Raw genomic sequence first — 22,849 nt, 5'->3', positions numbered from 1 at the left:
CTCAATGGTAAAGGGGACTGGTCACCAGTAAGATTATCCACAGAAAGACAGGCCTCTCAGAGGGTCCTCTATCAGGACTCTTGGCAACAAGGAACCTCACCTTTCTAAAACAGACAAGTGTTTTTTGTCACCTTGATAAAGTACAGAAAGATCTCAGGCATCTGCAGTAGGAAAAGGCCACCACAGGGATCCTGAAACATTAATAATTCAAACACGCCCTTACATAGCCATCTCTCAATGCCAGCGCATCTGCTGCAATAATGAAGGGGATTGCCAGCCTGTGAAAGCCCATCAGAACACCTCCAGACCTCCTCCCTAGTCCACCACCTTCCCTCTTCTTTCTCCCACCAGAATCCCACAAAAACACCAAGAATGGCAGCTCTAGAGCCAACTGGAAGGGACTCAATTGTGGCAGGTGGCCCCACCTGTCCTCATTTATTTCTACCCAAAACAATTCTCTCTCTGTCATTCCAAACTGTAGAAGTTCAACTGGTTCTCCATGAGCCCAGTCTCTTCCTGAGGCAGAGGGCACAAGTGCAAGAGCTTTGGTTCCTGTCACAAACCAAGTGACAACAACAGCAGTCTGTGACATCTGGTAGTGAGTGACCATCTTGGGAGCCTCCAAGTGCTTGGATCCCTCCAAGTGCTATACAAATACCTACATGCTGCCCGTGTTGCTGAATACATGAGCATCAGGCTTCAGATCGTTGTGGCCCCATTATTTCTGGTAGGAGGAAGACTAAGGAAAGGCACACGTGAAGGTTGCTCTGATGCTGAATTTCACAGCTCACTTTCCTCATTAGAGATCATTACCTTCTGTCTGCACTGTAATGTCTCTAAACTTCTAACCCTGCTAAAAATTTCCAAGCCAAGATCCTCTGCCTCTCCTACTACCAAATTAATTCCCTTCACTAAATCATTTGTCCCACACCTCACTGAATCGCCGCACTCTCTATGTAATGAGTCTCTAATATTTCAGACTTTCCAGGACACCAATTGGAGCACTTATCAGCCCTAATTTGCCTCCTGCTCCAAATTTCATTTTTCAATAGTCCCCATGGATCCCTCATCTCTTCAACTGAGGAAGTTAAATGCGTTCTTTCTGTGGAAGAGGAGAACTTGAAGTAGTCATGTAGTTGAATAACGAGAGTCATTGAAACTCTATTACGATGACCTGAAAGTGTTGAAGATCGAAATGGTTAGCAGTATTGTCCCTATTATTATTAAAAATGTTTAAGTCCAAATACCACGGTTCTTTTTACCCAAATTCTAAGTGTATGTTAGCTGTGTGTGTCAGCTTGTGCACGAGGCCCATTAGGCCACATCCTCTAAAAATTCTAGCTTCATCTCTTCGATCTCCAGAGATCATCAATAACAGCATGAAGTTACTCCCATAGGTGCATAGTGATTAGGTCCTTGAAGTCCTGTCTTGGGGTCTGCAGCAAAGATATGTGCCTTTTAAATTGCTAAACTGCTCAGAAGTCTTAGCAATGTTGTCTGTCACTCATCTGACAGGAAAGAGTGTCACGAGCTATATTTGGTTTTGACTTGGCCCTTATTAGGGCGTTATGTTCATTTTGGGGATTCTAATTTTCCAAAAGGCACAGAGAAGTTGGAGATGGTCCAAGACAGAGCATTTGAGTGGTGAAAAATGATTAAAGAGGTGGAGAGGAAAAACTCAGAAAAAAGGTTAAATGAATGTGGGTGATTTATCAAAGGGAGAGAACAAGGAGAAGAGACTGAATATCATAAAATAAGGAAGTCATGGTTTGAAGAAAACCAGGGGCCAATGTGCCATGATAAAAAGATACACCAAGGGAAGCTAATCTTGGATGTTTGCGTATTATATCTAGTCTACCTGAGTGTTCATTAAATTTTGAAATCAGACAATGAGTTATCAGAATCATTTTTCTGCTATGTTCAAAAACGAGGCACTTTCTATCTATATCAAGTGTTTTAATCTTCTTAATAATTATAAGTAAAGAACTTGAATTCCAGAAGCCAGTAGACCAAGGTCATCTGGCTACTGACTTGGACCCAGAACTGGAGGTGGTGCACCCCTATATCTTTGATTTACATATTGACAACTGCCACCAAACCCCTCCTAGAACTGGAGCTGGTTTCACGTGGGAGAAGACCCCAGCTGTGACTGGGAGGGGGGTAGGGATGAGAGAGAGAGAGAGAGAGAGAGAGAGAGAGAGAGAAGGTGACTTATGAATAAAAGCAATGGTGGTAGCAATTTGGGTAATGTTAAGTTCATAGATCCTATGGGTTATGCAGATAGAGAAATACATCAGAGAATTGATTAAGGTAGCCAGAAATCCCTGAATTCAAAGTTTAAATATGAGTATTAGTGCAAACGTCTACATGCAACATTTGCCACCACAGGGCTGAGACACCTCAGAGAACATGGGTGACAGTGGCTGGCAAAGAGCAGAAAGTGCCACATGAAGCAGCCCTTGATGAAGACAGAAGAAGAGACGCTTGAGTGGAGGAAATCAACTTAGTGCAGGGATGGTTTGTACAAATAAAGAGGTTCACTCTCCCATGATTCTATAACTATAATGAACATATATGTGTTGATTAACACACACTAAGAAATGTATACAAAAATGTTTGAAATAGAGAGTAAATATATTAATGAAAAAATTTAGGAGATAATTGGTTAGTAATAACAGAAAGCATTTGTAAAATGTTGGTGATAATGAATTAAGTGCTTATATTAATATTGACAGACCTAATTTAATGCATGTTTTATATATCTTTATGTACATATGCACGTACAAAGAAAAGAATTGCTGGGTCCTGCAGTGGCAGACGGCAGTTACTAATAAGAGTAGAGGTAGCTTAAGGTCATCCTTGGCTACAGAGAAAAATTGAGCTACCCACTACATTAGGCCATATCTTCAAAAAAACTGAGGGTGTGAGTTGAGAGTGTATACACATTCTTTTCAAATACTCATCAAACATTGATAAAAACATAATCACGATTTGAGTATAAAGAAAATTAATATATTCCCAAATATGCAGACTACTTCCTGACCCAAGGGTAATAAACTAGCTATCCATAACAGAGGAGAGAAAATAGATAAAGACACTCATAAAATTGAAAAATACTTTTCTAAAAAGTTCATAGCTATAAAAATAATTTAAATTATTAGAGGCTTGAAGGAACTATACTACACACACAGAACTCAGTGAAGTCTCTATAGAAGCAAAAGAAACTCATATATTGGAAGTCAGAGGAGAGAGAAAGAGAGAGAGAGAGAGAGAGAGGTGAGGAACAATCAACACCAGCTAAGACACCAAAACAAAGGCTGATAATGCTTACTGGGTTTTCAATTTAAAAAAAAAAGTTGTTGGTGAACTTCCTAAAATCATTCCAGCAGACCAGACTATTTTAATATTTTAATAGAAGGATTAAGGTGCTATTGGTAGAGGACACTTCTAAAAAGTGAAGAAGTAAAAGATTGGAAGTTGAGAACACTCTTTTCGAATGCTTAAGTAAATATGATAGAAAAAGTAGCCTGATTAGGATGCAGGATCAACAGAGGCTTAGTCCATTTGCGTACTGTTTTATAATTGGAAAGACTTAGATATGTAAATAGAGTAATCATATGATGTCATTAGAAAAGAAAAACATTACCCCCAAACAAATGCTTAAGAAGGAACAGTAGATGAGAACATAAGTTGCCAAGCTAGAGAAGAGACACAGGGCAGGGTGGATTGAAATAAGGCTGCTGACAGAGGGCTAGCCTGGGGCAGAAGACACCCTTCATCCCCTCAGACAAAGGGGCAAGCGAGATCAAATATGGATTTATGGAGTTTAGAGTGATATCCAGGATAGTGCCCTATCTGTAAAGGAAGAAAGAAGTCTTCTGAAACAAAATGGAGGTACAGTTGACCAGGCCATAGAGTTAAGCATGTAGGTCATTAAATACTGACTGGTAAGTACTATGCTGTAATTCTGTAAAGAACTACCACTCTTATAGAATATAGCTGTTATTGTTTCCTCTTATTGCCATTTTTAAGGATGAATCCAGGGCAGGAAGAGGCAATTTAAGCATGTTGCACAAGTCATAAAAGCAGCGGTGAGGGCAAGACCTAAGTCCAAAACTCATGACCCTAAACACTGTAGCATATACCTATACATCACATACATATGAATGTGCATGTACACATACATACATACATCTCCATGAAATTAAGTCTAGATTTTCTGTTGTTGCTTGTTTTTGCCTTTGGCTTTAGGAACTAAACATATAGACTTTAAAAACAGGTGCAGTTGATAAAATGAAGCTGGAGTCCATCCCAGTCATCTTACTGGAGTTCTGTTCTGTCTACTTCCCATAGCCTATTGATCTCTGCTGGGGAAGTCACCACGACCTGGCCCAACATGGCCTGCTCCATGAGAGGGGCTGTTAGACTGATGAACCCAGTGGGCAGGTGTAGTAGGCCCTGTGATTGATTCAGTCCCTGCTCAGCCAGTCCACCCTGCTCGCCCACACTACCTCCCTTACCACATTCATCCATCACCCGGTAAATATCATCAACACCACTGAAGACTGCAGGCTTCATCTTCTATTTTCTTTTTCTGTGGAATTTCATAGATGCAGCTTAGCTCATTTCTGCACTTCACTCACATGGCAACAAGTGCCTCGTGTGCACTGGGAGTGGAGAGGGGGGAGACTTTCAGACTTCGGTGGTGCTTTCTTGAGAGAACCTGTCTCTTCAGGACATGGATGGCAAATAAGTCATGCATCTGTGATTATCTGCATCCCGGACAAGGAATCATTTTTAAGTTTTTTGCCCTGGTGTAGCCTTCTGGAAAATGTTCAATAGATCCCCCAAATACAGTGGCAAATCTGTTTTCCCTGGAATAGAATCTATATGTCACTTAGAAACGGTGACAAAATAGACTGTCGGAAAGCCAGCAGAGGTATTGCAGGGAAAGAAGTCAGAGTCTTGTCCCAAGATCATACTGAAAGTGTATATGAATAGTGAAGACAGAGAATATAAAAAAGAAAACATGTTTCATCCATAAATAATAGGCGGATTGGTGTTTCATTATCCCCCACTTTCAGTGCAAGGGATTAATCTCTGATCAGAGGGAAATTGGCCAAGATTCTTCATCTTCCTTAAACTTTCTGGTACACAGACTGGATCCTCTTGCCTTCATTCTGTGCAGACAGAGGAGCCCATGCCCTCAAGAATTTCCCTCTGCCAATGGAAATCTTTACTAAGGGATCATAACATGACAGTACACGACTTCCTTGATTCACTATGGGGGTTTCATTTTCTTGGGTCCTTCAGAAGCTGTGGATATCAAAGGTCGAAAGTGTGTTAAACACACCTAGCCTACTGAACACCGCAGCTTAGCAGCACAATGCAGTTTCCTTCACTGTTGCTAACTTGAAGCTGAAGCTGAAAGCCACTGCCCAGAATGGCATTCTCAAGTGTCCCGCGCTACGTCTCGCCAGTAGGAACGACGCGGCACACACAGGATCCTACTGCAGAAAAGCTTTAATGCATCTTGAGAGGGAGAGCATAAGCTTACAATGCGGAGACGCCGAGTGAGGAATAACCATCCCTTATATAGGAAACTATCCTTGCCTAGGACGTGTCACTCTCTGACTGGTCGCTGCCAATTATGCCAGATGACGTACCAAAGCGTACGTGTCCCTTTGAGTAGGGAAGTTACCAGGCGCCTGCGTATTGCCCTTTTTACTAGGTGCGTTCTGCCGGATGCCGGTGCCATCTTGTAATGGAGTATGTGAGGACAGCTCCTCACATATGTGAGGACAGCTCCTCGGACAGCTCCTCACACTCAAGGGAGGATCAAGACCATACTGGCTAGCTTGGAGGAAAAGAATCCAAGATCAAAACTTGGAATATTATTTCTACAAAAAATATATGTCTTTCATACCATACAAAGTACCAGACTCAAAAATTGAACCATCACAGGCTAACGACCACCATATAAAGGCTAGGCCCTTTTCCTCAGGTACGGGCTGTTCCCAACAAGCAGGAATAAAGGCCCCAAGCAATAAAGTGTTGAGAAGGAGGGCTTGGTATGAGAAATATAGAAGACAAAAGCAATAACTGGGACCAGTCAGTCTCGCAGAGGCTGGTGACTTATGCCAAGCAAGTGCATTAAGCAGTATAGCACCATATATACTATTTGCAGAGGGGAAAACAGCCAAGGTCAGCAGAGAGCTAAGTCCAACAATGTTGGCAAAGAGAACAAGGGTTACCTTAGACGAACCTGCCTAAGGACTAACAACCACACCCCAAGGGGGAAGAGTTGGTCTCCAAAAGCCACAACCTTGAGTCCTCTGAGGCACTGCCTCCAACCCAAGACCAGCCTTGCCAAATCCACTGCTAGACAAGGACACACAACTATTGTTCCCTTTGCCTTTCATCGGGGTCTAATACAAAATCTTGGGTGAGTTTGGCTCCCCTCAAAGTGCCACTCTGAAGTGGCTACCCCAGCTTCTAGAACTCTCTATGAAATCAACTAAGCCCCTTTGTTGTGGCGATTTTTCCAGTCATTCAGCTTTTCCTTCTAGTTGACCCTACTTCTCTCACTCCATCATCAGAGAACTGAACCCAGGAGGACTCCTGATAAGCCTCTGGCTTCCAAATCATGATCTATGTCTTCTTCCCAGGTACCTCACTCATGGTTTAGAAAATGGAGCTTTCAGAGACAGTTAAGAGAGATATTAAATGTATCCGGACTAATCACGGCAATAGCAATTACAATGGAATGTTTGCTAAGTCCAAATAAGAAGAAACTATTTAAAATGAAATTTAAAATGAGCTGGGCAAAGTACTGGTCACTTTTCGAATTCAATCATTAACTGTTGCAGATATAAATAGAACTCGCACAAGCGCCTGCTCTTCATATATGTCTCATCGCTCTACCTGAGATCCTCCCAAATGGAGCTCCCTGGGTTTCTTTAATGTTTTTGAGGTGTTTGATATGATGCTGATGTGTCTTCCCATGTCTAAACATGCCTATAGAAATATAAACAGAAGATAAACAGAGAGAAAGAGGACATACTAGTGAGAATTGGAACAAGAGAAGAAAACAAGGTTGGTAATGGATAAAGTTGGTTGAGGCAAAATAATAAATGAGATATATTAGATATGAGCATCATGTCAGACAGACCTCCATGCCTGAGAGAGGTCAGCTTAAATGAAGCAGAATTTATTATGGTTCAAATTATCTGAGGTTCCACTCCAAGACCCTGTCACCTCTGGGTCTATGTCATGGTGGGGGGACAGAGCCATTTTGTAATGGAAACCTGTTCAACCACCTTCTAGTAATGCCATGGGCTGAGTATGGAGCCTCAGAGTCTTTCAAGGTGCAAATTACAGCAAGTGAAGTGTGCCATATCTTTGTTTCCTTTGTTCATTCATTAAGCCAAATCACCTTTGCACAAGCACGTGGCTACCAGTATTCCAAACTAACTGCCCTTGGATCAAGTTTCAGCCCTCTCATATACCCAAAATATGCTCCAACATACAACAAGGACACATGTTCCACTATGTTTATAACAGCCTTATTTATAGTACAGAAGCTAGAAAGAACCCAAATGTCCCTAGGCAGAGGAATGGATTCAGAAAATGTGTTACATCTACACAATGGAGTACTACTCAGCTATTAAAAACAATGACTTTATGAAATTCATAGGCAAATGTATGGAACTAGAAAATACCATACTGAGTGAGGTAACCCAATCACAAAAGAACACACATGGTATGTACTCTCTGATAAGTGGATATTGGGCAAAAATCTCAGAATACCCAAGATTCAAGTCATAGACCATATGAAGCTCAAGAAGAAGGAAGACCAAAGTGTGGATACTTCAGCTCTACTTAGAAGGGGGAACAAAATAATCACAGGAGGCAGAAGGAAATACAGGGACAAAGAGTGGAGCAGAGACTGAAGGAAAGGCCATACAGAGACTGCCCTACCCGGGGATCTATCCCATATGCAACTATTGCTGATGCCAAGAAGTGTTTGCTGACAGGAGCCTGATATAGCTACCTCGTGAGAGGCTTTGCCAGAATCTGACCAATACAGATGCTTATGCTTGCAGCCAACCCTCACACTGAGCACAGAAACTCCCATGGAGGAGTTAGGGTAGGAACTGAAGGAGCTGAAGGGGTTTGCAACCCCACAGGAAGAACAATAATATCAACCAACCAGACCCCCACCCAGAACTCCCAGGGACTAAAACACCAACCAAAGAATACACATGGAGGGACCCATGGCTCCAATTGCATATGTAGCAGAGGATGGCTTTATATAGCATTGACCAGAGGGGAGGCCCTTGGTCCTATACCCTGGTATAGGGGAATGCTAGGTTAGTGAGGCAGGAGGGTGTGGGGCAGGGAGTCGGGGGTGGGGGGAAAGTAGCCTTATAGAAACAGGGAGAGGGGTATAGCATTGGGGTTTGCGGAGGGGAAGCCAGATAACAAGGGGATAACATTTGAAATATAAATAAAATATCCAATAATAAAAACAAAGAAAAATATAGTCTTTACCACATTCTCTTTTTTAAAAAATGTTGTGGCCCTCTGAATGGGTAAGCACCATTTGGCTTTGCCTCTAAGTGCACTAAAAAGTAATTAAAAGTGGACAGTGCTAGATTTGGTCCCAGTATGAGCCATTTAGCATGACCAGATGGCCTTGTCTCACTCATTTTTATGAAATACCTATCCCCTGGGCTCGTGAGAATTGCACCCCTTTTGACTCACCTATGAAAATACTGTATTGTTGTTATTGTTGTTCATTCATTGTGGTAACAACACTTTTTATTATTTTTTAACTCTCTTTTCATATATTAACATCCTGACCACAGTCCCTTCCATCCACCCACTTCCTGTCTCCCATGATTTTTTTTTCTCTTCCATTTCCCTTCAGAAAAAGGACAGGCCTTCCAGGGATATCAACCAAACTTGGCACGTGAAGTTGCAATAAGACTAGGCACCTTCCCTCATATTAAGGTTGGAGGAAACAACCCAGTAGAAGAAAAGTAGTCCCAAAAGCAGTCAAAAGAGACAGGAACAGCCCCTGCCCCAGTATAAGGAGTCCCACAAGAAGACCAAGCTACATGGCTGTAACATATATGCAGAGATTCTAGGCCACACCCATGTAGGCTCCATGATTGTCAGTTCAGTCTGTGGGCCGAGGTAGTTGATCCTGTGGATTTCTTGTGATGTCTTTGATCCCTTCTGGCTCCCACATCCTTGTTCTCCCTCTTCCACTGGGTTGCCCGAGCTCTGCCAATGTTTGGCTGTGTGTCTCTGCATCTCTTTTCATCAGTTGCCTCTCTGATGACAATTATGCTAGACTCCTTTGGGCGTCCTTTCTAAATGCTGGTTTTTTTTTTTTTCAAGCAGCAGCCATATTGATTTAGTTCTTCTGATGATCTCAATAGGACAAGAAATGAAAGGAAATGCTAAGAATCATGTTAAGCACCGTAACATCCTCCAGAGAGGGTAATACCTTTGATAATAACAAAAGGGGCATGAACAAAGATGTGTATCTTAAGATACATGAGAGACAGTGTAGCTAGGATAAAGTTATTTTTGCTCTAACCCATAAGTACACCCATTTTTTATGACCCAAATTACAATGTTGCTGCCACTGAGAACCATTCTTCCATCGGTAAATTCCCAAAAAATTAGACTCTGTGCCAGCCCAGACCCATCTGCCTCTTTCTCTGGTCTCATGGCACCTTGGGGCCAGTGGACCTCATACACTGGTATGGAGCTATTCTATACCAAGCAGGGGAGAATAAACCAGTCATACTCTAAAAAGAATACAAGAAGGATGACCCAAAAGAGCTGAAATTCTGATCTGCATACCTGAATTTAAGGCTAGAAAGAACATATCTTACATATCCTTAGAAAAATCTCAATGGCCAAGAATTTTCTCTTTTCACATAGATACTGAGAAATAATTTGCAGAGTGTTATAAAATTATTTCTCCTCCTTTCTTCCTACTACAAAGCAGTTCCCAAGAACCAATGCTGTTCTTGCAGTGTGAAAACCAGTCTTCTTTACTCAGTATTCTTGAGATAGTATGTGTACAGGGTAGAAGATGATGCAACCCAGCCTTGTTTTTCATTATCCTTGAAAGAGAGCGAGGTTCCGGAGGTGGAATTGAGAGAGGAAATCATTTCCCTTAATTAATGTAAAATGGGAAGGTCTCCGCTCTACGGGGTCTGCTGGTGAGATTCCTGCCCTTTGTGTTTCTCAGTCCTCAGTATTTACAGATGTTGCATACACAGCATCCCCCACCACTAAAAACTATGCTTAATGGTCATGAATATGTAATAAAATTAATGAGAATTCTATGTCTTGGGTGCACTTTGCTCAGTTCAGCTCCAAAAATATATTTTATAGATGACTGACAGTTTGAGGATGTTGCAGAAAGTTGAATCTAGGCTAATTGTGCTGATAATTATAAAATTCTGCCCATCACCACCCTTCCCAACCTCTCAGCTTCAGGCTTCTCCTCATCTTGGTCATGAACCACCTAGAGGTACTTAATAATCACTCTTCCCAAACTGTAATTAACAATGTGGTTGTCACCAAGGCAGAAGACCTCACTGATGGGTGAGTTTCTCCTTGGCGTTTCACATTAAAAAACATTTCTACATACACTTATATGGGCATTAGGAGTTGGCACATGCTCTAGTGAACATGTGGGGGTCGGAGGACGAAAGCAGGAGGTAATTCTTTCTTTCTCACATGTGATTTCTGTAGACCTAACTCAGGCCATCAAGCTTGGTGGTTAGCGCCATTTTTCACTGAACCATTGCACCATCTTATATTTTTTCCTTCTGTTTTACCATGGAGAACTGGTTTTGCCATGTGCCTTCTAGATCCTTCTAAATGTCACATGCAGATAACATGAAGAACAGATAAATTATATGATGTGGCAGTACTCCACAAACCTTAAAAGAAAATGCACCCTACTTGTATCAATGTGGTAACACTTGTGAGGCCAATATGTTGTTCAGACAATACAGGACAAGTACGAATAACCTAACTCACACAGACTCTCCACAGTGTTAATTTTAGTTTGCATATAAATACCAACCACACCTCAGGCTAAGAGGATGGCTCTTCTCCAAATTGTTTTCCGTACTATCTGAGTTTGAAACCCTGTCCCAAATAAAAATACCAGGAATGATAAAATTCACTCATAAATTCAATCCAGGAAGCTGTAGACAGTGAGATCCCTGGGCATTCTTGGCCAAATCTACTCTAGCCAGCAAGTGTCAAGCTAAGTGAGAGGCCCTGTTTCAAAAAAGCAGAATGGACAGCTTCTGAAAAACGATACCTGAAGTTGGCCTCTGGCCTCGCCGTACATACATCCTGAACACACAGGCACAGGCACACGTACATGCAATCACACACACACACATACATACCATATATATATATATGTATATATATATCTGCACATACATGAACATAGACATACATATATACATATACATACAGAAAAAAAAGTACTGCAACTGATTTCAAGAGGAGAGCAAAAATTATAGTACTGAAAGTGGAGATAGCCTTAGCAATAGCCATGAAGCAGAGCTAAGAAGATACATCAAGGGAAGAAGGGAAATGCAGCAGGACAGACAGGTGCATGGTGGCATCATAGGCCAGGGGCTGAGTTAAGCAGCACAGAAGCTGTATTCATCAGACATCAGAGTATAGGGCCGGGGTGTGAATGTGCACACATAACACGTTTGATTCAAGAGGAACAGATAAATGACTCAGCTACTCGCTTCTACCTTAGGGGCCACTCAAGTGGACTATGGCGTCGACTCTCCTGCCCTAGAAGTTGGCCCCAGTAGTACCTGCCAAGACTTCAGTCCTAGGAAGACCCAGTCCCGTTTCCTGCAGGATGACTTTCCCATGTAGAAGGACCTGGGTGGGAGACAAAAATATGACATATTTATTCCCAAAATAAAACGACCTGGGTTGGGGTTGGGGATTTAGCTCAGTGGTAGAGCGCTTGCCTAGCAGGAGCAAGGCCCTAGCAAGGCCCTGGGTTCGGTCCCCACCTCCGAAAAAAAAAAAAAAAGAAAAAGAAAACGACCTGGGTTATATAGGAGACATCTGAAAATCTCCTATGTGATGTGAGGGTTCTTTCAACTAAGAGGCAGCCCCGCACTGAGATGGCTGTCCAATCGATTCTGTGGTTCCCGATCTCCACATCCAGTTCAGTCCCATCACCATGGGTCACACTCTTGATTATGTTCTTCCACGCCTTGGTTCTGCCGATATGTCTGCTAAATGGAACAGTTAATTCAATAAACTCCACTTCATTATCAAGTTTTTTTTTTTCCCTCACATCGTTCTGTTGGCTGAGATATTTATCTCCGAAGCTTCTGCGTTCCTTTCGTTAGGAGAATCATTATCGCCTACGTTACTCATACTCCTAACCAGGGTCCATCTTGTGGCAGAAACACTGTGGTTATCAACTCAGTCAACAGGCACCTCATCGCTTTGTTCTCGGTCTCCAACATCAAATCCCAACAGGAAACCATTAAGCTAACAGAGAAAGGTCACCGTGTTGCCTGTCACCCTTTGGACTTCATCTGTCAGAAAATGGCATTTACGGGAAGCCCCGAGGGGAACGGAACAATTCGACAAGAATGGAGATGAGGAAGTGGGCTTTCCTTAGGAGACCCTGGGCTACAAATGGGGAGGGCAGGGCTACTGAGGAGATGGTGGGATGAGCTTCCGATGTTATTTCTCCACCAAAAATGAAAAAGAAAGAAAAAAAGAATCAAAATACAGAGGATACACTTCTGTCTCCAGAGCTCTGAAAGAACGTTGGGGGCTAAAAACATAGCCGAAGCTGTGCGAAGTTTGTACTCCATTCCAAGGTTCTCTGCCACACAGGGCCACTCAGAAAGTTCAACTGTGGTCCTAGGTTCATATCCAGAGAGATGCTATTTGAGGGGGTACTGAAGACAGTGGGATACCAGGCAACCAGAGGCTCAAAACTTTTGACCTGGAAAAATAAATTCATGTTGGGCAGTGCTACCATGGTAAGCCCAGGAGTGGGAAGGGTGATTCTGTTCAGTAGCCCTAATTGCCCCTTGAAAGGAATACCTGTTACCGTGTCTGCCTTTATTCGGTGGGAGGTTGTCAGTTCAACTCGTCAATGGGCAGGTTTGTTATCAGCAAGTGGTTTACAGCCCCTGGGCTGCATATTAATTAAAATGGCTTTGTGTGGAGTCTTATTCATTAGCACGCTGCTTCTTTAATCACAGCCTCTTCAGCCACCAGGACAATCTATAAATCTCCTCAAATATGAAATAATGAAGTGGAATGGTTCAATTTATTACAATGTAATAAGTCAGAATAATGTGGGGGTGGACAGGGCGGCACTAATGCAGGCTGCTTGCCCGGTGCCGCCCTTCTCATTACCTGGGGCACCCGGGACCACAGAGTGGCAGATAGAACCAGCTAGGCCGTGGAATAACATAAGCTCCGCATGTTCTTTGTATCTCTCATCCAGACAGAGACAGACTCCCTAAGGGGGGCAGGGACTGGAGGAATAGAAATGGCTGGCCCATACTTTCTCCAGGATAACCACTTATTCCACGAACCCTACAGGTATGGAAGTCAGTGTCCAATACCAGCATCTAGTAAGCTTTGCAGAATCGCTACGCATGAGGCTGAGCAAACCCATTACCTCGTCTTTCTCCAATGAGGTGGCTCAGGCACAGACCCAGAGTGAGAAAAGGATTCAGATTTAGCTTTTCCCCACAGAAACCTGAACCCCACTTTGCACAGGAGCCTTGCCTGAATGGCACACAAGATTCACTTGCAGAGCATCAAACCGTGCATGGCACGACCCCCACCTAGATGAAAGAGGACAGATTCCCTGGGCTGAGGCACAGTAGTTACAAAAACGCGTTGGTTTAATGGTAGCCTGCAGTACCAAGAACTGCAGGCTCCATTCATAAGAATCCCCAGCACCGGTTGGCAGGACACATCCACAGGCTCCTTAGTAAAGGACAGATTGACTAAAGCCATGGAACCTAGTGATGGTTTTCATTGGTGTTTTGCTTTGTGTTGAGGCCTAGACTGACCTCCTGAGTGCTAAGAATATAGAAACACCCTGTCATACCATATATCACTAAGAATGAGTATTCTTGTCACACTCCCCAAAAGATTCTTAGATAAAGCAAGTTTGACATCCCCGAGCTGCCTCTGGAACATCTAGTCCTTTCCAGCCTGCACCTTGCCTCTTCCTAAGAGAACGATGGTCAGTTCATAACATACATGGTACAAACCATTTGTGTGACTGACTTGCTTCCACCATGGAGTCTAGACTTTTACCCCTAAGACTATGATAAGTGTAAGGAACTTCATGACCATATAAACTTCTGCAGGCTAAGTATAGACTCCTTCCTTTTCCTATCCATCGATCCTTCATCACTCCGTGTCCCCAGAGCTCTCTTAAGTGGCATTAGTAGACAACAAAGAGGGGGATCATATGTTTTTCTCATTCTGTCTTAGTTCCCTAACTGTGATACTTTGTATCTTAGTTAGGGTGAATACTGCTATAATGTGACACCATGATCAAAAGCAACTTTGGGAGGAAAGGGTTTATTTAGCTTATACATCTTGAATTACAGTCCATTAAGAGAAGCCAAGACAGGGACTCAAACCAAGCAGAGAGGAAAAGAGCTAAAAACAGAGGCCATGAGGGGGCTGCTTATTGGCTTGTTCCTCATGTAAAACTCAGCTTTCTTACAAAAATGACGATCACCTTCTCAGGGGAGTGGTACCACCCACAATGGGCTGGGCCTCTTCTATCAATCACTTATCAAGAAAATGACCTACAAGCTGGTCTGTCTGCAGCCTGATTTTATGGAGATAATTTCTCAATTAGAGTTCTCACCTCTCAGAGGACTCTAACTTGTATCTAGTTGACATAATACTTGCCAGCACACCCTGCAAGAAGAAACTAGAAGCACAGCCAAACTCCTAGAAGAAAATAGATGCTTCAGACCAGAGTCCTGCTCTAAATCAGCTGAACACTCACTGAGAGACCAGCCTCCTCACTGTCCTTCCATTAAATTCATCCACAACTCACAGAAATCAAATCCCCGGTATTCCATTGTCAGAAAGACCCCAAGGGCAGGCATGGAGGAAACATGGTCAGTCCTGGCTAAGGAGGAAAACAGCCAAGTGGCCACGGCTTCCCAGTTGCAGTCCTTTATGACCTGGGCTTGCTGAGCATTTTTATCAACTTCCTGGGATGGCAAATGGCCAGCACTTGTGTTTGACTTCACTTGGCATTCTCTGGCCAAGGATGGGTGGTTCTACAGCTCTACTGGTACCTGTCAACTATGACTTGCCTTTCTTCCTAGGAGGGCAAGCAAGGGCAGAATCTTAGAGCTAGCATGGTCCCACATTCCTACAGATGGGCAGCGCTGGGACAGGGTGGCCTCGAACTAATATATGAAGTCTTTGAAGATAATTAGGTCAGAAGGATTCTCTGTCTCTCTGTCTCTGTCTCTTTCTCTTTCTCACTCTCAGTCTCTGTCTGTCTGTCTCTCTCTTTCTCTCTCCCTTCTTCCCTTCCTCCCTCCCTTCCTCTTTCTCTCCCTTTCTTCTTCCCTTGCTCCCTGTCTCCTTTTTCCATGTAAGAATATGGCAAGATTGTCATCTGCAAATCAGGGCACAGGGACTCAATGGTCAACCAGTGCCTTCAACTCCCTTCTAGAAAGATGAGAAGTGTCTGGTGTGTAGCAAATTACAACGTCTGTGGCAACTTGTTAAAAAATAAAAGTCCAAGCAAAGACATAACACTTGACACCTACTAATCTACTAGCATACTTACATATTTAATGCATTTATTTTGGGATACATATCTCCTCTTGCTAGCAGATAAACCCTGCGAGAGCAGGAATTGTGGTCTGTCTTGCTTACTAATACATCTCAACAGTCTCTGATAGGGCCAGCCATTGAAGACTCCAAACCATTGGTGAGTGACAGCGAGCATGGCAAACTAGACAGACAGTGAATTCACCCTTCTTCTGTCTTGCTCCAGCAGAAGGGAGACACACAAAGAAGGAAAAGGATGTCTACTTGCCATGTCTTTGTCTAGCCTGTTTGTGTGGGAAATTTTGGACTGCCTTTACCAGCAATAAACAAACTGTAAAAACACAAGTTCAGTCTGCTTCCTGACCTCCAGGCTGGCTGTATCCTGCTACCTCTCTGCATGGTTATTTCCATCCCATGATGGCTAAGGCATTGAGAAGTCAGGTCTCTCAGCAGAACACTGGTGTTCTTGCTTAACCAGGTGACACATAACATGCTTAATGAATTATAAATGATAAAATAGTGCAGAAAAACCTGATATCAATTTTAATACTTTAAAATGATTTATTAATATGCTTTCACACTGTTTGAGGTGTCTGTTGTTTCTCACATTGCAACGACGCACTGTGAATGAGAAAGGAAAACTTGACAAGGTGAGTAAAGGGAGAAATGAGGCCGCCTCGATGGATGGGGGTGATGGGAAAGAACCGTACAAGCTGGAGCGAAGATGAGGCACCGTTATCTGCACAACATCTACATGGACCTTTCTGCTCCCTTACCTTATTAGAAGATGACAAGAGATCACAGAGCCTTCTAAATAAGTATTTCCAACCTCCTCTCCTTCCAGTAAAGCCACTCATTCTGTTGATATTAATTGTTCTACATCTAGTCTTACTTCAGACATGGTACCATTGACACCGGTATGCAGAAGACTGTAAATTGGGTGGGTGGGTAGCTGGCTGGCTGGATATATTGGCTTGTATCCAGGGCTTTCCCCCATGAAGCCACTCTGACTTCCCTGTGGACTCTGCTCTCTAGCACAAGGATCAGAGTCATCCTCTGAAAGGCACATGGTCTCAAGCAACTCATCCTGGGTAGCAAAGGGATCAGCCAGAATAATGGCACTACAAAGGTCACCTTATACTTAACAGCTTTCATGTTCACACAGAAGTTTTAGAACCAAATTTAAAAGATGTGCTAGAAAAAAAGAAGTGGACAACCATTAAGAGCCCTGCTCCCTTGCTCCCCAACACACACACACACACACACACACACACACACACACATTCTAGTGTGGACCTATTGTTTCCAGTTGTTTCTATATCCAGATGTGAGTTTATAGCCTGGCATCACTTAGCAGCTTCATACATGTGCTGAGTGGACACAAAATGTTGGAAGATGATGACACAGGGCAGAGTCCTGGAAGGAGGCGAGTGCTGACTTAGAGCCTAGTGTGTCCTTTCACAATTGGGCTTCATGATGTCAGTAATGTATGCCATGCCTTATGTCTCAATATCTTCAGTTGGAAAGTAGGAAGCAATACATATGTATCTCTTACAGCATTGTTGTAGAAATCAACTGAGTTTCAGGCCAAGGGCTCAGAAAACTGTCACATACTCAGTTAGGGTCGTGTCCTATTTACTGTCAGCAGTCTTATATGAATCGCTTTTGAGCCACAGGAGTTCAGATTCTGTCCACCCATTTGCCAGCTTTGTCTGGAGGCCCAGACTGATGAAGTTTCTTGGGTTCTCAACAACAAAAGGGAGATGATTGCATCCATATTCAAAAGCAGTTGAGAGGAGCGTATGACAAGAAATATAAAATTCGGGGAGAGGGGCAAAAAAAAAAAGAAATATAAAATTCAGGATCCTGTACAGTTACCGCTTCACAACAGTACTAGTAGCAGTAATAATTAACAGCGCAGTATTACTTATGGTACCCATGTTAGTCAGCACCCCAATTACCATGGAAAATACCAGAGAGAAAGGGTTTATCTGAGCTTACGATTTGGGAGGGCTCAGTCAAGGTTTGTCATACCTAGTGTTCTAAAGCTGTGAAGAGACACAATGACCACAGCATTGCTTATAAAGAAAAAATATTTAATTGGGACTTGCTCACAATTTCAGAGGTTTACTCCATTGTCATCACGGCAGTGAGCATGGCAGCACACAGGTATACAGTATCTATATCCAGATCCTTAGGGAGAAGGAAGAGACAGACACTGGGTCTTGCTTGGGCTTTTGAAGCCTCAAAGTACATACACTTCCTCCAACAAGGCCACACCTCCTAATCCTTCTCAAGTAGTGCCACTCCCTGATGACTAAGCATTCAAAAATATGAGTCCATGGGGGCCATTCTTATTCAAACCACCACAAAGTTCAAGTGTACTCAGTGTTTTAAGTCAGGGTTAAGCGAGCATATCATGGTGGAGAATGTGTGACTGGGTCAAGTTAAACTCCTCATGGCATCCAAGACTTTAAAAAGGAAAAAGAAGGGGAAAAAATGTCTCACTATCCCCTTTAAGGGTTTATTCCATGCCGTCATGTCTCCCACTAGAATCAACCTCTCAATGGTTTTACCTTCTCCCAAGATCAGAAAGAACAACCCTTTAACACACAGACCATTGGGAGACACCTGTCCAAGCCATAACAGTAACTTTAATGGTCTTTCATATTTTCTGGGGTAGAAGACACAGGTTTGAAAAGCAGATTGCCTCTTCTTATTGAAACTAAGCTGTTCTGCTAGCAGCCTCTTCCTCCCAGGCATTCATATATGATCTGGATCACACTGTAAATGGACCAAGGAAGACCTGGGTTCTTGGAATCTATCCAAGTTTAGCCTGCCTGGGGCTTACATTTCTCCTAATTAATTATCACAGCCAAATTGTTTAGGGTCGTTTCATCTCCTCTGTTACCTGTTTTCAAAACACATTGACTGCAGACAGATCTTTGACTCCCTCCTTCAGCCCCCAAAAAAATGAAAAGAAAATACCAGATTAAAGACATATGAAAAAAAAACAAAAAAACAAAAAAGATACAGCGACTGGGACAGAGATGCGACAGGGAAGCAGGAAGAGAGAGAGATACACAGAGAGGATGACTGTAGTGAGGAGAAATAAGCTCAGCTTCATTTTGTGCGAAGACCATGAACTCGAGAGGTTACATGATGAATACAGGTATAAATGCCACCACCACAAGCACAGCGCAGGTTGCCTGCTCACAACCTATTAGCTGGTAAACGGCAGTGTTCTGTAATTCAGCTATTAAAAACAGCTTAAAGAGAAATCAAATCTCATTGAGCAGGGATTGCAGGGGTCTTCTTGGACTATTTTAAACTTTCATACTCATCCAAGGAAACAGGCACTAATTGTCAAGGGTTGGCTTTCTTGAAAGCAATGCCATTTTCAAGCTTAATAACATCCATTTGAAGTGACGAGGAGGACCCCTGAATGTCCCTCTAGAGAGTAACAGGGCTATGAATGATTTTCTAAGTCTTAGAAACTACTGAGACAGGTGGAATTTTACTAAAATTTGCATATGAAATGAGGTTGTCTCCCTCTGCACCCAGTGAAAGGAAATGATCTTCAGCAGCTAGCTTCAGTTCACCGACAGGGTACATGCCAAAGAAGCAAGGGGGGTCTAGGTGACTCTCTGTGGAGGGTGATACGGTTGTTTAGACGTAAGTCCCTCTCTCTTGGAGCCCTGTGAACTCTTAAAGGTTTATAAGGACCTGAGGCGTCATGTTCTAAGGACAGGAAAGCTGAGTTTGCTTGCAAGCTATAACATATGTTTATATGTTAACTGTCAGTTGACCAGAATTCAGTATAGTCAAATAACATTTGCTGCTCTAATTTTCAGAGTGTGTCTGTCTAGAGACTAAGAAGTAAACATGCTTTAAAACAAAAGGGTGGTCTTAGAAAGCAGTCAGCTGACAGATGAGTCAGGTCTTTACAACTTGGTTGGAGTGACCCATAAATCCACCAAACCTCTGCCTTTCTTCCCTCAGAAACTTCCCTTGTCTCCTTCCTCTCAGACTTCTCAGGCTGACCTTCTCATAGGATGGCAACCTTCAACCTAATTCTCCCTTGGAACCACTGGAAATTCTATGTTTTTGTTGTGGTTCTTTTTTCCCTAATCAATAACCAGACATACTAGATGTTTTCAAGATTTGGCTATGGCCAAATCCTTTTCAAAACCAGTGGCCATTGGGATCCCTAAACATCACAAGTAGTGGGACATTTTGCATGCATAAGAGACCCCATAAGCCCTTGCCCCAAGACCACTAAATCTTCTTTAATTACCATGCATTTCCTGTATGCCTCCTTTTTCATCATTGCTGATTACAGATATATCCATGTCTGAATAATATCTTCCCACTTTATAATCAGACAACTACCACTTACTCTGATAACCTGAGACACTCTAAGTATGATTTTGCCTCCAGAACACTCAGCCTGTGCTTGGTCTCTTTTCAGGGGGTACACAAATTACCATACACTTGGAGGTAGAAAACTGACTAAGACAACATACTAAGACAGTGGTTCTCAACATTACTAATCCGGTGACCCTTTAATACAGTTTCTCATATTGTGATGACCCACCACCATAAAATTATTTTTGTTGCTCCTTCATAACTGTAATTTTGCTACTGTTTTGAATCGTAATACAAATATCTATGTTTTCTAATGGCCCTAGTGACCCCTCTGAAAGGTTTGTTTGACCCCCAAAGGAGTCACAAACATACAGGTTGGGAACCACTGTAGTAGGAAAACACCCTGGTCAGGGGAAGACTTGGATTACATAGCTTCAGATACACCTGAGCTGAATATCCCCATTTGCAGAAGCTGGTAGCCTCTGGCATTCAAATTCTACCCTTATACTGAACTGATAAGTAGCTGGCCAATCTACTCACAGGGATCTATTTTCATAATTTAAAAAAAAATCTTAAGTGGGTCATATGAGTGTTCCCCTGATTTAAAAAACAAAACTTGCTCTCATGTTTAAAGAGTCTCTCATTGGTTTCACAGAGAAACTTTGTGACAGAAGAATCATCAGTGCTTCCGGTGACACATGAGGCAGATGGGATTAGAAGGCCTGATGCAGAGGAAGCAGGCACACTCTGAGGTGGACTGGGACTCTTCCATTCAGGAAGTATGGTCCTGACAAAGACACAGAACAAGTCTTATGAGCCAAAGATGTGGGTTCCACCATATTATAGCTACCCTCAATACAGAATCTAAATGCCCTAGAGCAGTACTCAAAATCTGGCTAAAACTGAAATTATATAGGGAGATTGGAAAAAGAAAAGAAACTTTATCCTGAGCCATTTTCTATAGTCTGGTAATATTTGTCTAAGTAAGGAAACTTTTTTTCTCTTTTTTTTTCAAATTTCTTTTTTTTCCATCTTTATTAAATTGGGTATTTCTTATTTACATTTCAAATGTTAGTCCCTTTCCCAGTTTCCATGCCAACATCCCCCTAACCCCTCCCCCTCCCATTCTATATAGGTGAGTTCCCCTCCCAATCCTCTCCCCATTACTGCCCTCCCCCCAAGAATCCCGTTCACTGGGGGTCCAGCCTTGGCAGGACCAAGGGCTTCCCCTTCCACTGGTGCCATAAGGAAACTTCTTAAGACTCTCTTGTCAAGATGTAAGGCCTGCGACTCACAATAGTGACCAGCACAGCAAGGTGTTCGTAACAGTTAACTGGAGCCATTTATATATCTGGGGTAACTAACAGCCATTTAACTCTCCTTTGGGCTCATTCAATGGGAGAAATTCATGCCTGTTACTGTAAACCTAACCGACTACCTGTGGCTAGTAAGGTCATTGACCCCAGAGGAGAACTACTACTGCCACTTCCTTAAGCCAGTGTAGTTCCCAACTTTACTCTAAATACCTATCCTTGTACCCACAGATAAATATAGCTCCCACTCCTCATCAAAGAAATTTCTTTTTGTAGCAGGAGATCATCCCAGAAATCCACAACTGGTCAAAATGCAGGGTTCCCAATTCTAATTAATACATAGAAAGTACAACCTCTACACTTAAAGAATCAAGCCACATGTTGGAAGAGTGGGAAGAAATACTGGAGAAGCCAGAAGAGTAGATTATATGATTTAAGATAGCATCTTTTAAATATTACAAGGAGCTATACCTTTGAAATCTCAAAAATATGTTCACCAAAATACAGCCTATACAATGACAACACCAGTTGACATGCCAACATGGATGGGAAAAGAATTTCGCATGGCTCCATCCCTTGATGTAGACCTAAAGGCATTAGAGACTATAAAGAGAGGGCTATCCAGTCTTCTCTAGAGACAAGCCTCCTGATAGGTTATCTGAGCCGGAGTGGTCATCCCTAAGCACATAAATAAACAAGCAACTCTTCACAAGTTTTATGCACACACGTAAGTCAAGAATTTTAGAGGAAGTCATGGGGGAAGCAAGAGGAGTTGTGAGAAGAAGGAGAAGTGGAAATGGTATAAGTACTGTACTCACATATGAAACGCTCAGGAAAAATAATCAAGAGTAGAAACATACCTTATGATACCTTGTGCAAAGTAGTTGGGAAGTATTTTAGGGTTTTATTACTGTGAACAGACACCATGACCGTGGCAACTCTTATTAAGGCAAACATTTAGTTGAGCCTGGCTTACATACGGTCCAGAGGTTGAGTCCATTATCATTGTGGTGGAAAGCATGGTAATGGGCAAGTAGACCTGGTGCTAGAAAAGCTGAGAGCTCTACATCTTGACTAGAAGGCAGCCAAAAGGAGACTATCTTCTACAGAAAGCCCGGAGAAGGGCCTCTTCCACATTGGGTGGAGCTTGAGCATTAGAAGAACTCAAAGCTCACCCCCATAGTGACACACTTCCCCCAACAAGGCCACATCTATTCCAACAAGGCCACACCTCCTAATAGTCCCACTTCCCATGGCCAAGACTATTCAAACCATCACCCTAAGACCTCAGT

The sequence above is a fragment of the Rattus norvegicus genome, chromosome 8 (genome assembly GCF_021556685.1).
Source record: "Rattus norvegicus strain SHRSP/BbbUtx chromosome 8, alternate assembly SHRSP_T2T, whole genome shotgun sequence".
NCBI classification, from domain to species: Eukaryota; Metazoa; Chordata; class Mammalia; order Rodentia; family Muridae; genus Rattus; species Rattus norvegicus.
The sequence above is the reverse complement of the archived record's forward strand: the minus strand, read 5'-3'. Positions refer to the sequence as shown.